Source organism: Homarus americanus, unplaced genomic scaffold (assembly GCF_018991925.1).
Source record: "Homarus americanus isolate GMGI-L3 unplaced genomic scaffold, GMGI_Hamer_2.0 scaffold40108, whole genome shotgun sequence".
In the NCBI taxonomy this organism is placed as follows: Eukaryota; Metazoa; Arthropoda; class Malacostraca; order Decapoda; family Nephropidae; genus Homarus; species Homarus americanus.
Genome location: NW_024729811.1, coordinates 434460 through 456775, shown reverse-complemented (window position 1 = coordinate 456775; position 22316 = coordinate 434460). Strand labels below are relative to the sequence as shown.

General features: G+C 47.2%; 1 protein-coding gene across 8 annotated transcripts in view; it reads right to left on the bottom strand.

Annotated features, from left to right (window-relative positions):
• The window catches only part of LOC121866828 (plexin-B-like), a 441813-nt gene that overhangs the window by 157114 nt on the left and 262383 nt on the right, over positions 1–22316 (bottom strand). The gene's annotated exons all lie outside the window — the stretch shown is intronic.

Sequence of the window (22316 nt, the reverse complement as noted above, 5' to 3'; positions counted from 1 at the left end):
AAAGGAACAACATTTCTCAGGCAGCTGATGACGGCGGGCAACTAACGACCACCACTATAATATTAAACCCTGGATTATAACGTTAAGAATCAGCCTGTTCTAATATTTACTGTCATCCTGCTGTTAATATGGAAACAAAAATACGACTGTTTGATTGAATGAGGTCTAGTTTAACGCGTGTGGCCGAGAAATCCATTTTTATTTTTTTTTATTTATGTTTTTTTTTGTAAGATAGATGGGCTTATGCAGTGTGTGTGTGTTTGTGTGTGTGTGTGTGTGTGTGTGTGTGTGTGTTATCCATAAACTGTTGTACTGTAGTGTAATGGCACCATAACAGAAGGGAGACACCCGAGCCAAGTGTGAGGGCGTCCCCGTCGTCCCCTGCTGTCACAACTCTCCGCCCCCACTAACCAAGAGGCGGGCGACACACACACACGAATGAGCCCTGGCAGTGCTCATGTGACCATAGGCCTACACACTCATTTTTCTTCCCTCCTTCCTTCCTTGCCTTTACTAATTTGCTCTTCTCCCTCATTTCCTTATACTCCCCCTGCTCCTACCTCCCTTATACATCTCCCTCACCTGCCATTTATACTCCACTCTTACTTCACCTCATCCATACACACCTCTCTTCCCTTACCTGCCCCATACACCCTGTTTGTCTCTCTGTCTGTCTAAAACCAAAGGCAAACCTATACTCTCCACCAAAGCTGCATAAAACCATGACTCCCTGACCACAGCTTATCCCATCCCCAGTCTTAAAGCACCGTCAGCATCAATCCCTCACTAGCGCTCTATCTAACAAGTATTCTTCACATCTGTTTCTGGTAACGTAACTTCTGTGCCTCGGTAAATCTGCTGTTTTACGGAGAGGGAGGTTAGGTTAGTTGGAATTTACAGTAAATTTTTGGCACACTGTATGTTGTAGAGTGTGGCTAAGTTTGCGTTATGGAGGCTAAGTTTGCGTTGTGGAGGCCAAGTTTGCGCTGTACAGAATGGCAAAATTTGCGTTGTAGAGTGTGGCAAAGTTTGTGTTGTACAGTGTGGCACAGTTTGCATCGTGGTGAAGGGGAGCGGCTCGTTACGTTACAAATTTATCCGGGGATCGCGTGCGTCCCCCACCACTTGGCGTGACGCACAAGTGTTAAGAAATTGAGGTGAATTCTCCTCCTGCAATTACCTCACTTGGTTCAGCGCCACAATCATCATCAGATATTCACGCCGGCAGTAGTTAAAACACCGCCTCGCAGGGAGTATTACAGGCTAGGGGTGATGAGCCTTATATATCTTCTTTAATCTGTCTTTTGGCTAATTCCACCGTCATTAGTGTCACCCATGACCCCCGGGCCTTAATAGAGTCATCCGTGCCAGCCTTGGGGAAAGTGCCATTACGAGATCTTCACTTATATTACCGCTCCCAAAGGACAGTGCCATTCACTTATGACAGTGTCATAGTGCCAAGCGGGAGCAAATAATGACATTCCAGAAGACAATAGTGCCATCCCAAAGCCAACAATGCCATCTTAAATTGAATAGTAACATTGCAGTGTCAACAAAGTGCCATTCAAGTCCTCGTGAAGGTTAACACTGTAATAAAAAATAGTTAATGTTGTCTTTAAGGCTGCAGTGGGTCCATCACCCCAGAACGAACGCCACTTCCCTAACAGCGCCACCAAGGTCATCTTTGACCTACTGGAACTAGAATATAATCCAAGCCTTTGACCTTTTAAACCGTCGGTACTATTCTTAGGAAGTTATAATACCACTGTGGTGCCAGTCCTGGGTTCCTCTAGGTCCTACAGCGGTCTAAGTGTACCGTCCGTCCCAGTGTCACCGACTCACCAACCTAACCGAAGAGCTACGACGTGAAAGGGGCGTGGCTTGCCAGGTCATTTGTGATGGTGGGCGTGGGGTGAAGTGGTCGTTTCGACGACAAGGCAGTAATGAACGACCCCTCGGTATATTTATGCCCTCCATAATCTTCCTCCTCCCCAGGTTGTGGAGACTCCCCTCACCACACCACCAGTCAACCCGCCCTGCTTCCACATTTCCAATACCACACCCGTCAGCGGTTAGCTCCCCTCGGCGGTACTCTCTTTACCACCAGTAGTGATTGCCTCTCCCCGTCTATCATCTCACCACTGTCTGTCACTGTCTCCTCCGTCCAACTTTACTACAACTTACCATCTCCGCCGACAACCACGGAGCCACTTGCTCACTGGAACGAGACGATTTCAGGTAAAAAACTGGATGAGGAGCTTCCTGTTGCCCTGTACTGAGGGTGTTCAGCGGGAGAGGTGCGCCCCCTGACGGAGATGTAAATATTTGGACAACTGTGCACAGAAAAGGATTTCCTCCTTCACATTTTAACATCCATAAAACCTCACTGAGACGAGTCCAGATCCCAGCCACTATACTGGTCTGTTTTAAGATTTTCAATAAAATCATCTATTGAGGGCGTCGTCGTGTTTAACTAAAAATATTATCTTTAATTAATGTACAACTCTAAAAGCAGGTTTTGATGAGATCAGGAGAGGCGGTTGAGGGAAGGATACGCCAGGTGACGTGGGTGGTGGTGCTGAGGTGTGAAAGGTGGGAGAGAGGCGACACTTGGTGTGTGAACCCCTGCACCGACAGGTGGCTCCAAGACGGATTATATGACAAACTTCCGGTCATCGATATATTCTCCCCTCCTTCCCACCACCACGTTTACCTCGTCATACACACATCTCTACTATGGCCTATACCTACATGTACCCAACATTTACGTCATTCTAATAAGATTCATCTGCAAATTCTTCATTCTTAACAACATATAATCAAAACCAGGAAGGTTATGCTAAAATATCAGGACAATTGTAGCTTTGGTTATAAAACGGTATTATAGTACACCCTTGTAGTGACATTATCACACAACTGATCAACCTTTATCTACACACCTCGAGGACCTACCCATACCTTCCTATACCTAATACCCACCCTACACTTACCTCCTCACAGGTAAGACCAACTGATCTGCCTTTACCCTAAACCCCCACACCAGGAGGATCCACCCACACCTACCCTACACTTACCCACACACCTGTAGGACCCCGCCTCCTTCACCCTACACTTACCCTGGTAAATAACACACATCGTAGCTCCAGCCTTCACACCACCAAGACCACATCAATTTGTGTCCACGATGCCTGTAATAAGACCACCTGGGTAACAACTACACGCGTGGCGGAAAACAAGGCGTAGAGGCATATTGACTGACAGACATGACTATTGTCCTTCTCTAAAATGGCTTCACCGAGGATGGAGCGAACCGTGAATTTGTACAAGTGGTCGTCTGCACTCCCTCACACCACCTAGTAATGAAGCACCACTCACGCACACAGACACACAAAAATCCTTCAAGCTTGTAGGTCCCCTCAAAATAACCTTCCACCTACATCCTACCAAGGTAAGGTTTGTCCTCTCTACAAACTGTCACCACCACCACCAGGAGTGTGAGGGAGGGCGAGACAGTACCTAGGTGAGGAGGCCTCGTTTAATGGTTTGATGGCCGTCTTCTACAAACACAATTAGAGAGGTGGGCCTGCGGGCGGGCGGTGGAGGAGGCGGGGCGATATTACTAGTGGGGGAGGAAGGAAGGAAGGACACAAGAAGGGAGAGGGGGGAAAGGAGAGGGAGGAAGGAGGGGGGCAAGACGAAGAGGGGAGGAAGAAGGAAGGAGGAGGAGGGGAGGGAGGAGGAAGAAGGAAGGGAGGAAGGGAGGAAGGAAGAAAGGGAGAAGGGGATTAGGAAGGGAGAAAGGGAATAGGAAGAAGAGGAAGGGAAGAATGGAGGAAGAAGAAGTTGTCGTCGAAGGTGGTGAGGGTGTGTCAAAGGGCAAGGGAGTCAACAGGTTAGTTAGCCTCCCTCGTCGCCTCCCACCACCACCAATACTAAAATCTCATCTCCCAGCGACGCCCTGGAGGATATTACAACCATCTAACTATAATTTAATTTGCCTGCAATATTTTAGCGTAACCATTACACCGTGCGTTAAGGGATGTGTATATCCTACCTGTCCTTTTATGGCACTGTATCGCATTATCTCCCAGGATCAAACAAGCAGAGTCTGGAAGCGTATAATCTACTCGGTAAATAATAATCCGCCTGATTTATATGATGGGTGAACAAACCACTGTGGAAACTAGTAATCTGACGAGTCTGGCTGGCCGATCACGGTGTAGTGTGTGTGTGTGTGTGTGTGTGTACCTGAGGGCGGCCAACTACACCCACCCTTCACAACACCTACATCCACCACCCTACAAGGCCTATCCACCCTCCACCTACACCCTGCTTCATAACTCTCTCTCTCTCCAGGAGTCGATCAGCTCCTTCAAACTCGAATATAATTTACATTAATTGAATTTATTATGCAAAATACGGAGCGATACTAACATGTTAACAAGTACTACACAGCGAGCTCCATAATGAACACAGCGGCGGTAGGTGGGTGTTCCTGTGTACCGTCTGTGTACCTGACAAGAACTTCTCAACCTCTCTCCTCCCTCCCCTTTTCGCACTCCTGGAACTACACCCTAACTCCTATCTACACCGACTGTATACCTCGCATCTACACCTACAGTTCCACACTCGATTCTATATCTATACTTAATAGCTCAAGTCCTACACACACCCAAAGTTACACCCTATACACTATATTATCTACACCCTACACCTATACCCGCTCACTCAGCTCAACTTGTTTCCACTCACACCGCAGAAGTAAACAACCGCCGCAAACGGAAACAACCGCCGCAAACGGAAACAACCGCCGCAAACGGAAACAGATGCCGCGCGACTTCTTTCCACTACCACCGCTGGAGACTGCCGCAGCTTGAGGGCCGCCGCAAGAAGGAACAAAACCTAGATAACCTGCGGGTCATGACGAACACAGCACTGATTTACTGCAGGCGTAATGGTCGGGGTAAAAATATTAACAGATGACGAGCTTCCGTTGGTAATGACTGGAGAGGAGAACTGGAGACCCGACACTGTTATTAACCTCCATCTATTTTCATTTGGGGTGGCTGGTGGCATGGGGAGGGGTAGGGGGACAGGGGGGTAGGGGGGAGAGAGGGGGTAGGGGGAGAGGGGTAGGGGGAGAGGGGGGAGAGGGGAGAGGGGGGAGAGGGGGTAGGGGGAGAGGGGGGAAGTGGGGAGGGGGGGAAGGGGGGGAGAGGGGGGGAAGTGGGGAGAGGGGGGGAAGGGGGGGGAGAGGGGGGGTGTAGGGGCAGAGGGGGTAGTAGGGGAGAGGGGGGTAGTAGGGGAGGGGGGTGGGGTAGCTGTGGAGAGAGAGAGAGAGAGAGAGAGAGAGAGAGAGAGAGAGAGAGAGAGAGAGAGAGAGACTTGGCCAAATCCTCACAAGTCCACAACCAAAGGGGTTGGTGAATGGTATAAACCCTTCGAGAATAACCAACACCAACAAATTATATCTACGTGACTTCCAACTCCTAATAAATGGTCGACCATAAGCCATGATCAGGTCTTGGCGAGGAAGGGAACCACGAAAAAAAAAATAAGTTACCCCAGCAGGAGGGATGACCGGAAGGTGGGAGGAAGGTGATAGGAAAATAAAAAACAAACTAAAGGAAGTGGACGCCGGTAATGTTGATAAAGGAGGAGGAAGAGAGAACCAGGTGATGATGCAGAGGGATGCTGGGATTAAAGAGAGAGAGAGAGAGAGAGAGAGAGAGAGGATGGTTACTGTAGTGGGTCGAAGATAATAGAGGCAGGTAATATGGAGGGAAGTAATGGGGAGGGAAGCAATAGGGAGGGAAGTAAACGGGCAGGAAGTGAAAGGGAGGGAAGTAATAGGGAGGGAAGTAATAGGGAGGGAAGTAATAGGGAGGGAAGTAATCGAGAAGAAGATAATAGAGAGGGAGAGGTAGGGTGGTATGTTGGAGGGCGTCTCGTGTTGACTCAAGAATTAGCAGCAGAGTCCAGCCAGAGGCACTTAACTGGCTTGGTTGGTGGTCCATCCATCACGCGCGACATGCACTCACTGCCTCTCCGCTAGAATACCTTAATAAAAACTGCCTCTTTCCTAAAATACCTCAAAATAAACTAACTGTACTTCAATAACCTCAAACATTAACTGTCCCTCCGTTACAAAAAAAAAAAAAAATGCCTTGGACGCGGGATGGTGGATTACGGTATATACAACTTCTTTATACACCCGGCGGTAAACAGTGTGTATACGGGGCCGGTAAATACAAGAAACAACACCTACGTTGACTTAATGGCTTCTTGGGGAATTTAGTACGTGTTTCACTATAGATTTTTTATGACGCCTCACAGAATAATAATTAAAAAAAAAAAAAAAAAAAAAAAACACGGATATCAGCTAAGAAGCGTCACCCCAGAACTTGACAGGATGACTCTTCTTCAGGTAAACACTATAGGATAGGTAAGCTGATTTTAATTGTGGTTGGGGTGATGATTCTTCAGGTGATCCCCCCCCCCCCAAAAAAAAAATTATCTCAAACAGTTGATTGTTTATAAAGTGACAAAACAACAATAAACAATATAGTACTTTATGTTTTTGTAATTTATATAAACCTTTTGTATAGTGACGAATGGGAATGAAAGAGTGGTGGGGCAAGTGGGTGATGGGGCAAGTTAGGTAATGGGGGCTGGTAGGTAGGAGGTGTGGTGGCAGGTAGGTGGTGTGGTGGCAGGTTTGGCCATGTTAGTGAGGGGCTGTTAAACACAAGGGACCGAGAGGGCGCTAACTGCAAACAATTACTTCTTTTGGTGCGCGACTCCTCCCTCCCCTACACACACACCCTAAAGACACAAACAGAGAGAGAGAGAGAGAGAGAGAGAGAGAGAGAGACTCGAAAACCCACTTTAGTAAGACATTATTATCATTACCGTAGACCCAAGTCAATCCAGACTCGCTCACAGCCTACACCTTGTGATATGGGTGAAGCCTATGTCATAACTGCGGTGGTTTGGGGAAGACGAATTACAATGTTTGGGGTACATATATACTCCGTGGATGTAAGGGTTCCAACTATCGATCATTAGTGAAACTGAAACACTGCTGACTCTGGCTGGAATAAATCTTTACATGTAAAATATTTTTATGGCCATAACGGACTGTTCATGGGAGGGAAGATAGGTAGACTCCAGGTATGATCCACTTATATAGAGGCGACACCTGTACCCTCACCACGAGATGAAGTTTAATGTCTCCAGAAGGAAATGTCATTACTAGAGTCAGAATGATCACAACCTGAGGTGAGGCAACAAGGAAAAACAACAATAATCAAGAATTAGACAAGACACGGCGACAGAGGAGCCTAGATGCAGTGACAAAGTCAAGAGCGAATTTACGAGGAGATTAAACCCCGTGAGCTGCCAGGATCTATGCTCTGAAGGTAATAATTTACCCAGAGGCTGAGTCATGGACTTAGACTTTCCCACACCTTGTAAAGATCTTTGTCTCGAAATCCCCGTGGGTGACGTCAACGAATTTTTCACTTAGTGTTCTTGAAGCTGAACAAGCGTAGATGGTAATTATATAATTGTATATTCCCAAAAGAAAATGATTTCAAGTCACTCCTCCGTCGTGTTCCTCTTATTAATATAATATCTCGGTAATGCATTAATTATACTATTTTTCGTGAGACAAGACCCAGTGGCCGGCAAGACATATGGCTCAATGGTAATCCTCCGACCCATGTCACACGCCGGATAGTGGAGAATTTTTTACCTAACATTCTTTGACACTGACACACACACACGCGCACACACACGCGCACACACACACACACGGGCGTCAGTGAGGTAATCTCCCCACGAAGCTATTAGGGGACTGAGAGGTAGTCCTGATAAGAGACTAGGAACGAGGGGAGACACCAACATCCATCACACAGTCGTCAGCGTGAGGCGGAGGTGTGGTCAGGCCGTCAAGGGGGAGTGTACAAAAACCTCCTGACGAAGGGTGAGGTTGGCGAGCGTCCTGCATACATTACCCGGCAAGATAGATACCTCGATGGTCTCCTTCATTACCAAAATTGAGTTGCCACCATTATAGCTGCAATTTAGTCCTTCGTAATGTTTATCACCAATCAATACTTAATTTTCAATCTAAAGGTAATTGCCATCTTGGTAATCGGCTGCCTATTAAACCACGCTCCTTAGTTGATTAAAACTCTCCCGATCATTTCAGTGAAGATTGTTCCTCAGGGAGACCCGCCGCCGCCAGGAACAAAAACAAATATAGAGGTACGAGACCTTTCCATCATTTACCTTGTATATGACCTCCCTAGTCCTCTCCTCCAATACAAGTGTACGATTCACGTGAAGATTAGGCACCCCGGCCCACCTTACATGAATATTAACCACCTTAACGCTAATCTTTTGGTGAAATAAATTGGGGTGCTTAAATTTTACGCCACCCCAATTTCCCACTTGAATTCAACACTAGACCCGAAACATCAGCGCCAAACTTAATATAAAAAAGATGGTGCACACACGACATATACAGTACTGCATTACGGGTATCCTGCCATATTACGGGTATCCTGCCATATTACGGGTATCCTGCCATAGAGGTGGAGTGACGACTACGCAGGCGACGACGACAGGGTTCATCACCCCAGCGACGGTGGTGATGGTGATTGGTGCCGGCCAATAAGCACAAGGCATCAACGTTGCACATCACTGCAGATCAACCAATCAAGATGAAGGCGGTGAGGAGGGTGGGTAGGTGAGGAAGGAGGGAAAGGTGATGAAGGAGGGGAGGGGAGGTGGGAGGGAGAAATGAAGAGGGAGGGGAGTTGAAAAGGGAGGGGAAGTGAGGAGGGAGGGGAGGTGAAGAAGAAGAAAGAGGTGAGGAAGGAGGGAAGATGTTTTACAAGACCGCCACCTTCTCTCTGCCTCTCACCCCATCTCAACCTTGCACTATATTGATTTTTCACACACACACAAACTACACTTTTAATCAGGTTCCAGAAACAGGAATAAACAATTGAATGTTAAGAATATAACAAGTCTTCACCTCAGCTCGAAAAAGGTGAAACTAATCAGTGTCTCCGGCAGGTTAAGAGAGGCGTTGTACTAGTCACAACCTGGTCCACAGCCACGTGACTCTCACTCCTACACCCACGTAATGGGGCCACCTACCTATTACGACCACCTTGACATACAATTTAAAGTGCTGTACAACTTTGTTTTTAAATGAACAAATAAAAATGGCACTACACTTGACCAATTATATCCCCACCATCAAAGACAGTGTCAACGAAAGCTCCGCCGTGATTGACAGTGATTAGTGTATCAACAGTCCACTACATTGCGTAAGGTTGACAAGTAAAAGGACGAGGGTGACGTGCACACCACATACATCCTTCAGGAGAGGGAAAAAAACAGGTGAAGGTGGTGATTGGCAGCGTGTGCAGTCAATCAGCGGAGTGAGACCGACACCTCCGTCTTGTGAGGAAGAAGAAAAGTGCTGAGAGAAGACCTGAGTAATTAGCACCAGCCACTGACACACCTGACGAACCTGTGCACAACCTACCCCAATTTCTTAACTTATTTCTTTATAATGTTGTGAGTTGCAACACGTCATAAAACAGCGATTGGTAAACATAAAACAAATATATTTCCTTAAAACACACTAAAAAGATAAAAACATACGTAGGATCTTTTTCCTTCTCAGCAACACACATAAGGATGTTCTTCAGTAGACAAAAGTATACTAATATGGCCGTAGATAATTTGACATAAGGAGGGCGTGGCGTAGCTAACAGAATCCCCCCTCCCTCCTCCCCCACACAACCTCTCCTTGCCCCCCTCCACACAATCCCTTTAACCCCCCCATCCCTCCCTCCCACTAACACACTCACCCCCTTCCTACCTCCCCTAGAAGGAAGAGTTATTCCAGGAACACAAATCACGGCGTAGTGGGAGAAAGGACGCTGGTGGCGGCGTGAAGAGGGGCGAGAGGGGACAAGGGGAGGGAAGCCCCTTCTTGTTCTTCACAATAAAGACATCACTAATAGGATTACGTCGACTAGATATTCCTACCCTTCCACCCACCCTATTCCACCTCCCCACCCTATTCCACCTCCTCCACCCTATTGCATCCCCCCCCAAAAAAAACACACACCCCAGCAGCAACACGCGCGAGAAGTCAAGGTAAATTGTCATCACGTGTTTTTCACATCTTTATAAACAAAAACAAAATACTCCTTTTTTTTTTCTTGTGACTTCAGGTGTAGGTCGCCCCTCATTACTCCATCACAGCCTCAGGTCAGTAGGTAAGTTTACCCTTTATTTCCTCGTAACTCGGGCCATCAAACAAGACTTGTGTGCAGTTTTACGGAGGGAGGGAGAGAGAGAGAGGGGAGGGGGAGAGGGGAGGAGGGAGAGAGGGAAGGAGGGAGAGAGGGAAGGGAGGGGGTTACTAGCTCCTCTTCTTCCCTCCCTCCTGCCGCTGCTGTTGAAGGTGTATCGCCAAGTTTATCTCTGCCGCCATAAGGTACAGACAATGGGGGTTGGAGGGAGTGTAACTTGTGGTCGGGCGGGCGAGGTGCCACTATACCCCTCCAGCTTTACGGGCGCCCGATGGCTTATCGGGACGCACAAGTGTCAGAGTCGCCCCCACCCCGTCGGATAAGTTCAGACTTGTTATCGCCGCCTGTCTCCCGCCGCCGACCAGTTCACCACCAGCCCGCATCTTTTTACCCGCCACGCGTCGCTAACTATAACATTTATTCGCCCTGACACTTAAATCAAAAGGAATGCAACTGTTGCTCCACCCTGAGAGTAATTGTGTTTTACCTGACGCTTCTCTCTTCTCTTTCAGAGAGAGAGAGAGAGAGAGAGAGAGAGAGAGATATGATGACCTGTGACGCCTCTTAACATTCCTGGTCGTATCTTCACCAACCCTCTTACCTGGTGTACTCTACCTGCCGCGGCGCCAAGTTTTGTTAAATACCTACTTCAGCCATCTAGAGACCTCCGCTGACATAAACACACCACTTAATCTACAAATACAATTCCCCAGGTAGGGCCACCACGCACTTACTTCCCTCATTCACCTGTCAAGGGGAACTGTGTAACAAATTGCCCTTCACTCCCGCAACACCTTTCACATTTTCTCCTGAGTAGGGCAGAGGCTCAGGGGGAAACACTGCTCCACCTGTGACAGCCCTTCCATCGCCCTCTGGACAAGGAAGCTCCACCGACACGCGAGAAACACAGTCCCGCCCATTACGTATTTAAGCAGCCATCTAATTAGGAAAGATTAACAACAACGACTTCCCTGCTCCCTTTGCCTGAGTGTGCGCACAAGAGTCAACATTTGCCTCACTCCCAGCCCTCATACAGTACGCTGTGCAAACGCCAAAGCTCAAACACACATCTGATTAATTGGCATCAATGTTTATCTGGGCAAAAGGACTGAGCAACGACGGGAAATCCACCGTGTTTGCATTTAAGACTATGTGTGCTTACCTACTGCACACAACGCATCATCATGAACTTGTCCGGGAATAGTATCATTTCATTTAAAGTGAAATGCACATTATTTCCCATCTCAACGTGATATATATATATATATATATATATATATATATATATATATATATATATATATATATATATATATATATATATATATATATATATATATATATATATATATATATATATATATATATATAGATAGATAGATACATAGATATACAGCACTCCCCCTCCCTCCACGGATAAGTTTACACAGTGCCTTGACACGTGTGTCTTCCTTATTATATTATTTTCTCTCGTTATCATCATGGGATTATTATTTTTTTTTTCAATCTTCCCCTCCACAACTTTCTATTCCTGTCTTGCTCCATGCCATTACTTCACACCATAATAATATACTCACCTGCCTCCCTCCTGTGCCTCGCTAGCCCCACTATGTCTGTGTCTGTATGTGTGTGTGTGTGTGTGTGTGCACCATCCGCCCCGTGCACCACGTTACCTCCTCTCTCTCCCTCCCCTCACTCACTCACTCGACCTTCTCGCCTAAATTAACTGTATTCCCCTGCGCAATATATTTCCAACTCTCCAATTTTCCCCTTACCACCCCACCCCCTCCACCAGTCCCCTCTCTCTCTCTCCCCTTTCTTTCATCCGATTTTCTACCCCTCTCCCTGGCGCCTCCCGCCCATGCTGCTGTAACATAATTAGTATGAGGCTATTATGACAATGTTTTCCCGAGGGTGTTGGACAAGTCCCCTCCGCTAAGAGTGTTTCTGGCGACCTTGATCACCCAGCGACCTCTTATACGGCTTCCACATGAGCACGGGATGGATGGATCTAGGTCTGAAAGAGAGGGGGGTGTAAGAGGGGAGAAACGGAGGGGATTTTGCTTTGGTAGGTCAGCGCCGGGGAGGGGTAGGGGAGGGGGGAGCCACCCTATACAGCATGGATCTCGTGTTACCTCAGTTATGAACCTTCTAACTGACTATAAATGCCAGCGTGAAATGCTGAGGTGTAGTGGCAATGATCCTCTATTGTGATATAGTGTTCAAGAAGAAAGTTGTCGGCCCCAGAAGGTACAGCTGGCTACATCACCAGACAATCCGGGCAGCCACTGACCTACAGCCGGAGTCAAGTGGAGAAAGGGAAGAAAAAAAAAGAGTCGGGACAATATTAATACCCAGTGACCGTGAGAACCTGAGTGCCCCCTTTATATTACATCATCCTGAGAGCTATTCCTATTATCCAACTCCGCTCATCCCTCCTCTTCTTTCATCCACCCACTCGACCATCTACACCAACCATCCATCCATCTAGCCAAGTCTTCCTTCCTCTTTTCCTTCCCAGCACCCACCATGGTTCAAGTGGAAATTTTCCAATGTCAAACAGCGTATAAGAGGTATTCACACGCCCCACGCCGGTCAACAATTAGCGAGTGGGTGGGCTAAGAGAGACCCTCTCCCCGCTCTTGATGGGGCAGGAGGAGCGACGGGATGCAGTGGCTGCCTCACCACCACAGCTCCTACACCACGACTCTTATACTAATACTACTGCATTAACTAGCACATCCGAGTCGTTCTGACACCACAAGAGAGGTCGTCGTCTACTACAACCGTCACAGTACACGACCCAGCTCCACCACCACAGAGAGGTGCTCCCTCACCACCACACCTGAGGTCTCCAACACAGGCTTGTCACAGGTCCCCGAGCATCATGGTGGTGTTAAGCTTATCGATGAAGAACCACCGTCGATAAGGTCGTCGCTCTCCCCGCCCCAACACAGCCCAGGCGACCCTGTGGAAACAAGTTAATCTACCCTAACAAGTCTCGCCGGTAATTAGTGCACGCAAGGTGTCCGTTTCCCGATATCACCTCAGGAGGACATCCGATAAAACCAGTTCATGGTCTTGTTAGAAAATGATGAGCTATTTTATGGGCCATTCCAGTGTTGGTGGTGGTGGTGTCAAGCTACTGGCGACAGGTGGGCGTGGCACTCTGGTGGGCGTGGCTGTGAGGTGCCTCAAGTTGGCCTCGCGGGGTCTTCTTTATACCCCACAGCTCGACCTTCAACAAGCTACCCGAGTGATGACCTGATCAACCTGTTTGTTGCTGCTTGCAGGTGGGTACTGAGGCACTAGTGCTGGCCACCATCTTGGACACTAGCACCAATAGCAACGCATTGGACCATGATCACAGTTATAAGCTTCTCTGCCTAGAAGAAGTACTTAAGAAATTTGATTTTTTTATTTATTTCTCACCACTATATATCCCAGCAGTTGACTCTGAAGGAGCCACCGGGTGTTGAAATTTTCAGCACACGTGCTGGACCAAAGACTCAGGTCCTGGAGGCTGGGATTAAACACACTACCTGCAGGTGCTGTCTCCCCGGAAGTGAGCGACACCCCGGCTGGGGAAGACAATAACTACCCGCCGTGCCCACACGTCCACCATTAATCTACCCCTACACGCCCGCCTGCCCGCTCACCACCGTAAATCCACAGCCAATACATTACTAACGCCACCCTCAGGGACCGGTGGCACTACAGGCGCGCCTCCGCTCTTATCAATTCAATAATTAACTACCATTTGAATTCTGCGACGCAGGAGCCTGACGCCAATATTTGCATGCTCAATATGAACGACTGCGTGCGCGGACTGGCCAACTCTTCCCATTGTGAATACAGATGACGGACTTAGTGGCCGCCAGTTATGCCACGTAGCAATTAAGTATAATCAAGAGCGGGTTAATCTAGTCGCACTATCAGAAGCGTCGCTGGTCGGCCGTGCGCCGCGGGAGAGACACAGCTGCGGGCGTCACAACCCAACCCACATGGTCTTACCTGCGGCCACCCCCTCCCTCCCCACCATCTTTCATCCTGGGGCACTAAACGCACTTACCACAGATACGATAACACGTCAGGATCCTGGCTGTGTTGTGGCCGAGTAACACTCACCCAAGACCCCAGCCATGGCGTAACTGTCTACACACATGATGAATGTCCCACCGTTCCCTGTCATCCGTGTCAAGATATCTGTGCAAACAAACAAGTTACTATCAGTGCAACTCCTCCTGCACCATGACTACTAAAATATCCTGCCATCCTACCACCAGCACATAAATACCACGATGATGCCACTGCCCGAGTCATCCTCGCCATACACACACACAGCTATAAACACCACAACAATAAGCCAGGACCTCACAGACTGATGCGGTGGTCGCCCATACACCATCCCCTCAACCCGAGCTGTGAGCCCGAGGTGTTTATCGTGGGAGCAACAGTGTCACTCCTTTAAGGTAGGGTGAGAGATGCGAGGCCACCTGGGCAGGTAACGGAGAATATGGGCGGGGTGGTGCGTGGCCAGGCTGGCTCAACATGGCCAAGACAATAGAGGCCAACAATGGGGTCCACTCCGAGACGCCACCGGGGGACGCCACTCTGATGCCCGATAACAGAGGCAGAGATAGATGGTGGGCCCAGCCTCCTGTCACTGCTTCTTGATCCCGCCCGCTAGACGTGTCCCCACTACCCTCCCTATACCATACTGCTTTTTTAATACCTGTATCCTGCACTAACTCGCTATTTGGTGACCAGAAAGTGCTTTAAAACAGCTCCCTACTGACGCCTGCTGGGCACCATTCTACCCAGGGTCCCTCCCACTCACCGCTAGTGTATGGTGACCATCATACTCTTCACACACCACAATGTCCCTAACATTCCACCCCGATGCGGCTAATTAGGCTAAATTACCTGTGAGGGAATGAAAGGCCAGCCATACTATCACAACCTGGGACTGACCACCTAACACGGGCGAGCTGCTGCATTACCATTACACATCCACCTCACCGTCACCTGTGTCCCCGCCTTCTCAGATACGCCTTGATGACCGGAGAGGAATAAGGTGAACGTGAAGGTAGATGAGGAGACGAGAGTGAGTACAACCTCTAGACAACAATGAGGACGGGAGGAAGCGAGGGTACTTCTCCGTGAAAACATTATCTGTCCGGTAACTCTGGACAATTATTAAATCGGGCAGGCGGCGGGAAGGGCAGGCGGGGGGAAGAGCAGCGACGCGGTGGAGCAACTACACGAGCGGCGGCGAGGTGTACCTGGAGCCCTGGTGGACCAACTTGATACAACTCGTAACTGGCAGCATGATGAAAGACTGTAATCACCAGCCACGCAACCACCAACACGGGACCACAACTTGGCCCAACTTGGATCAGTTGTAGGACCCCCGACCCATGGGAGGCACCAGGGGACGACCTCATTACCAGTGGACATCACCACAAGGAATGACAGCTGATGACCACGACTACCGAGGACAGTGAGTGACTTGAGAGTACCATGGGGACGACATCTGACAACAACGACGAAGATAACTAATAACTGAACAACTAACGGGGAACATAACGAGATAACAAACAACTGAAGACGACGACGACCTGAGGAACATAGCTCAAGCTAACGACTGAGGGCGATGACTTGGAGATAACGACTCTGTATGACGACTGAGGATGACTAACAGGAAACGCGGGCCATGAAAGACTGATAACGACTAGCAACGAAAATCGTGAACTTCGAGAAGAATTATTGGATCCTAGAGCTAAGAGGAGGAGGAGGAGTAGGAGGAGGAGAAAGAGACGAATAATAGTACTTGAGAAGAACAGAAGGGAAAAACTGCCAGGCAGACAAATATAAGGAGGTAGGTAGGGAAGGAGGCAGACATCAGAAGGTAAGTAGTAAGCCAGCAGGTAAGGGGGGGGACAGCAGGCAGGCAACAAGGGGACTCCGCCTAATTGGGAGGGTAATGGGGGTTATCAGAGGACTCATCACTGGGTGGCGCTGCCTCCACACATCTCTGGCGACACCCACACCACCAGACATCACCCGACACCTTACCTCGCTCACTGCCCACATCACAACACCCGAACGACCACTCCCCATCAAACACACAGCTACACTCACCAACACTCTACACCTCGGTATATAGAACAGCTCTTGGTACACCCAGCAAGAGCTAAATACACCTTGGGGCTCAGGTACCCAACAGACGCACACAGACGCACACCAACATTCTCATACAAAGACCAACCAAGACTCACTCACGGGTACACCCATTTACTGTCGGATATGACCAGTCTAGACACCTTCACATGACATATCGCAAAATGAAGCAAAGTTTCATATTACGACCAGAGCACAGCGAGGCGTGTTGTTCAGTGACCCTTAGGAGGAGAATGAGGTCGCTTCTGTCACACCCATCGTCTGCTATTCCTTCTCAATGCTGGAGGGGAATTATGACACGATAAAAGAAAGGCAAGTGACTGTCAGCAAACAAGTTGGGTGAAAACATTAAGTAGAGAAGGTAGGTGAGAATGATAGATAAGTGAGGAGGGCAGCCAGTATCATGGTGGAGGAGGCAGTGACACAACACGTGAACAATAATTAGGGGCCGCCGACCATGTAGTGACGACCAGGTTCACCTGTCCTGTACCACGCCCGCCTACCAAACCGCTCGTTCTCTTCCAACCTGTCAAAAGTATCGATAAGGGTATGATTCCCTGAAGGTGTCTAACCACTCCGTCACAGGAGCAGGTACTATGGAATTCCAAGGCCGCCTTCCTCACTCTGGTTCTGGAGGAGAGTGATGGACCAGCCCACTACTTACTCACCACAGTCCAACAGCCATGTCGTGACCACTTCCCAAGTTGATTGCAGATAAAAGCAGACAAGGTGGTTGTCGGGGTCCGTCTGCCCCCTCACACGTCCCCTCCCCAACACGGCTCTCCTGACGCGGCACTCTCGAGTAATTTTTCCGGCAAGTTGGATAACAAGGCAAGTTGACGTAGTTGCCCTGGGGCGAGCCCTCACTCCCCTGCCGCAGCATCGCCACCCTCGTCATCAACCCACCTGTACCATCATCACCGCCACTATCACTCTCATCACCTCCGTCATCACCAGTGGGACGCCGCCTAGGATATTCATTACTCCACACCCGATCATCATGATTGGAAGTGAAGTGGTTTGTGGCCCGGGGTCACGACGCAAAAACTTGGCCATTACAGCCGACCAACTGAAGGCGGAAGAACCCTAAGCCCATGAGCCCTCCCTCCGTACATGCCGCCACTCCTTGCTGGAGACTGACAACATTTCTGCACTCTAACGAGACAGTGTGCATCTATACTGAACACTGAACATCTGAACATTCTGGACTATACGCTGGACACTGGAAAATATCTACACTCCAATTTGGAGTATGAAATACCAATTCTCCATGCTGGACACTGAAACATAACAGCCCTTAACAGTGGACGCTGGAACATCTGGCTTGAACATTGCAGGTCTCCGTTTTGGAAACCTGAACACAGCAACCAACTGCGCTACGACACATGCTGGAACACCCACAGTTTCCATGATGGATAACAGCGCATAAAAACCCGGAGCGCTTTTTGAAGTTTCACTTTGTAAAAACTCTTTTGTATTGCTGAGGTATCAACCTTCCCAGTGTGCCGCCTGACCACCGTCTAGGGACACGTAACTTAAAGCATAACACTTCACCTGTACTGGTATATGCAGCCGCCATAGCCCCCCTACACGTACCTGTGTAAGAAAGAAAAACATAAGGTAAGTATTGGGCTACAGAGCACAAGAGGACTATTATACAAACTATCTACTACACCACAATGAATTTGTTACAGTATTTAACTTCTACTTCATTTTACTTTCCTGCGGCCTCCATATTAAGTGTAATGCACTTACCCGGTAAAGGGTAAATTAACACAGTAAATAATGATCTCTGAACCACTACACCGACAGTCACAGGTTAGGTTAGGTTGGGCCCCAGCTCACCAGCCACCAACCCACACGATGCGCCTCAACCCTTATGTACACTACAGAAGGTGGGCCGAGTCAGGGTGGGCGTGACCAGAGTCTACAGTACACCAGTCAAGAGCTCGACGCCCGCCATGATCCATCCATCACACGCCGCCGCCCACGCGAGTAACATTCGCTCTCGTGTGACGCCCTGTGACGGTGACGGTGGCCATGAGCGAGAAAATAAGATGGTGATATAGGTGTTGGTGATAAGGGCGGTGGCTTAACTGTGTACTCAAGGTAGTGGTGCTCTGGAGACGGAAACGACACAGTGATATGAGGAGCAATTATGAAGGCGTGACATGGTGATGCTGGTGACGTGACTTGTAGTTGTCGGAGGCATGGTGACAGGGTGACAACATGACACACGAGTCGGAGCGCGTCGGGAAGGGGAGGGGCAAGGGGAGGGGCGAGAGGGGCGGGGTGAGGTGAGGCAGGGACAACGTGAGTGGGGAGATGATGGGGTTAATGGCGGGGGTTGAGTGAGGCTCACCGCCGTGTCGGATGGTGTCCCTCACACTTGATCACCAAACACCCTCCCGTCACCCTCCTCCTACACCCCGGAACCGACACACTAGCAGTGATTGTCCCGTTCACCTCACCGCTACCTGTCACTCATCCCTGTGTCAAGCGCCCCCGTTCTTTCTCTCTCTCTCTCTCACACACACACACACACACACACTTACAGGGTCATTCAAATTAACACGACCTCGACCACGACTACAACCATGATGGTCTTGTGTAAAGGTGCAGCGTGAGAGGCGGTAGGTAAGGGGCGAAGGGCGGCAGGTGAGGGGGGCCCAATGTGACAGTCGTGGAGGTCATCATGAAGGGATTCCCAAATCTAATTATTTTCAACACTGGTTTACCAAATGTAATCAAAACTAAACCAATCAAACCTAACCTGTTTTACGTTATTATGTTCGCTACTCCACGACCTGTTTTATGACGTACAAGAACAACGCCACGACGAGAAGACACCAACACTGCCAGTAAACATTCAACAACGATGACGACGCAAAGAAAGTAAATAACAATGGAAAAAAAATCGATATCCACATATTCCATTAACACCATTAAATTAAGCTTAACCTAACAGGGTGTTGGGAGGGAAGGTAGGTATTCCCGGGGAGTATGACACAAGTGACGACGTGGTTTAGAACGAAAGTCACGTCGCCCGGCAGCGATAGTAGCGTCCGTCAGTGGCGCGGCAGGTGAATACAGACTCCTCAGGGCTGGTAATCTACCGTCACTACATCCCCGGAAAGAGACGGGGAATAAGAGTAACTTAATTCATAACGGACGGAGCGACGGACGTACGTAGTGACGGGATCAATAGCGTGGGTATACAACTGCTCTCGGCTACAGTAAGTTAAGGCAATTATCACCAGTATTGTTGTTTGTAGGGTCAGGGCAGACGGTGGCCGGGCCGGGACAACAGTGTGAGGGCTGAGGGCACGAAGAGGGGGCTGGGAGTTGATGCTGGGGGCTAAGGGGTGTATAGGTACTAAATACGAGTACAAGAGAATAAGACCTGGAGAGGGAGGAGGAAGGGGTTGGTCTTCAGGGATAAGGGCAGGCAACTAAGAGGGTAAGGGCTAAGGGCAGTTCAGCGGGCCGCCCACTAACATGCGTCACGCAACACAACTTCAGCCCAATTAAGGAACCTTCACCCCACAACACAATGACATGATGGTCTCTCTCAGGGCTGTGGAGTCGGAGTCGAGGAGTCGGAGGAAATTTCGGCTTGTGGAGTCGGAGTCGGTAAAATTGTCCAGACTCCGACTCCGACTGAAGCTATTCTGTTCCTAAGAACAAATATATGAACTCAGGCATATTCATTGCAGTGATTCCACTGATCCCACTAATTTTCTTAAATTATCAAAAGAATTTATTTCCATTTTATAAGCATTATTATGAATTTATTGTAGCAGGCACAGTATAGCACTATAATTTTGGACGATAGTCTCTTCTTTACCATTTGAAATTTTGAATTATATCAAATTTTGTTTCGTTGAAAACTGCACAGAGGCTCTCAGCTACAAAACAATTAGCTACAACCTGTTTTTGGTGAGATTAAGGCAAATTTAATTTAATAACTTAATCATGTAAGGTTTATCCATTTTCCTTAATAAGGTATTCATTTCTTTAATGTACATAAATATATAACTTTACTTTAAAAGGAATTGTAGGATCATCATTTAGATCCACATCAGATTATGAGCTTAAACAAAATTCATATGCTGAGATCGAACTTTTAGATATACATGTAAATGGTGTTTTCTAGTTAATATCTTGAATTCTTAATAAATTTATTTTTCTTTTGATTGAAACTTTGAAAGTCAAGCCTATCATCTTTTTGTAGTTCTTAAATATCGTCCAGATCATTAATAAAGCTGTAGCAGTATAGCCACGGTGTTTTACTTTTTACCTATGCAGGTTACAACATACAAATTACAATTAGGATGGTAGAAATAGTTGTTACAAATAGGCCAAGGAGTCGGAGTCGGAAGCATAAAAATTTGAGGAGTCGGAGTCGAAGGTTTTGTCTTCGACTCCACAGCCCTGGTACCTATACTGAAATTTTGAACAAAATCCATTTTTTGGCCGAAAATGACAAAAATTGTAAGTCTAAAGCCTTAAAGGATTTTTGGCCAAAAATACGTTTTCTCTCTGAACTAAAATTTAATGTGCCTAACTATTTAAGTACATCCAGAATAATACACAAGCACCAAGAAATGACCTCGAAAACCCATAAGTGGCGAGTAATTAGCATTGCAAAAGTAATTAAAATATTCTAAAAATCATTTGAACATTTTCTAAAAGCCATTTGAACAAGTTATAATCAAGATATCAAATTTTGGTTAACAGATCGTTAAGCAGCACATTCAGGAGTACCTATACTGAAATTTTGAACAAAATCCATTTTTGTCCGAAAATGACAAAAATTGTAAGTCTATTGCCTTAAAGGATTTTTGGCCAAAAATACTTTTTCTCTCTGAACTAAAATTTAATGTGCCTAACTATTTAAGTACATCCAGAATAATACACAATCACCAAGAAATGACCTCGAAAACCCATAAGTGCCGAGTAATTAGCATTGCAAAAGTAATTAAAATATTCTAAAAATCATTTGAACATTTCTAAAAGCCATTTGAACAAGTTATAATCAAGATATCAAATTTTGGTTAACAGATCATAAGCAACACATTCAGGAGTACCTATACTACAGAAATTTTGAACAAAATCCATTTTTTGGCCGAAAATGACAATATTGTAAGTAAAAGCCTTAAAGGATTTTGGCCAAAAATACGTTTCTCTCTGAACTAAAATTTAATATTGCTGCCTAACTATTTAAGTACATCAGAATAATACACAAGCACCAAGAAATGACCTCGAAAAACCCATAAGTGGCGAGTAATTAGCATTACAAAAGTAATTAAAATATTCTAAAAATCATTTTGAACATTTTCTAAAAGCCATTTTGAACAAGTTAAATCAAGATATCAGAATTTTGGTTGACAGATCCTGGAAAAACAGCACATTCAGGAGTACCTTTACTGAAATTTTGAACAAAATACATTTTTTGGCCGAAAATGACAAAAATTGTAAGTCTTATGCCTTAAAGGATTTTTGGCCAAAAATACTTTTTCTCTCTGAACTAAAATTTAATGTGCCTAACTATATAAGTACATCCAGAATAATACACAAGCACCAGAAATGACCTCGAAAACCCATAAGTGGCGAGTAATTAGCATTGCAAAAGTAATTAAAATATTCTAAAAATCATTTGAACATTTTCTAAAAACCATTTGAACAATTATAATCAAGATATCAAATTTTGGTTAACAGATCCTTAAGCAGCATGTTCAGGAGTACCTATACTGCAATTTTGAGCAAAATCTAATTTTGGACGAAATT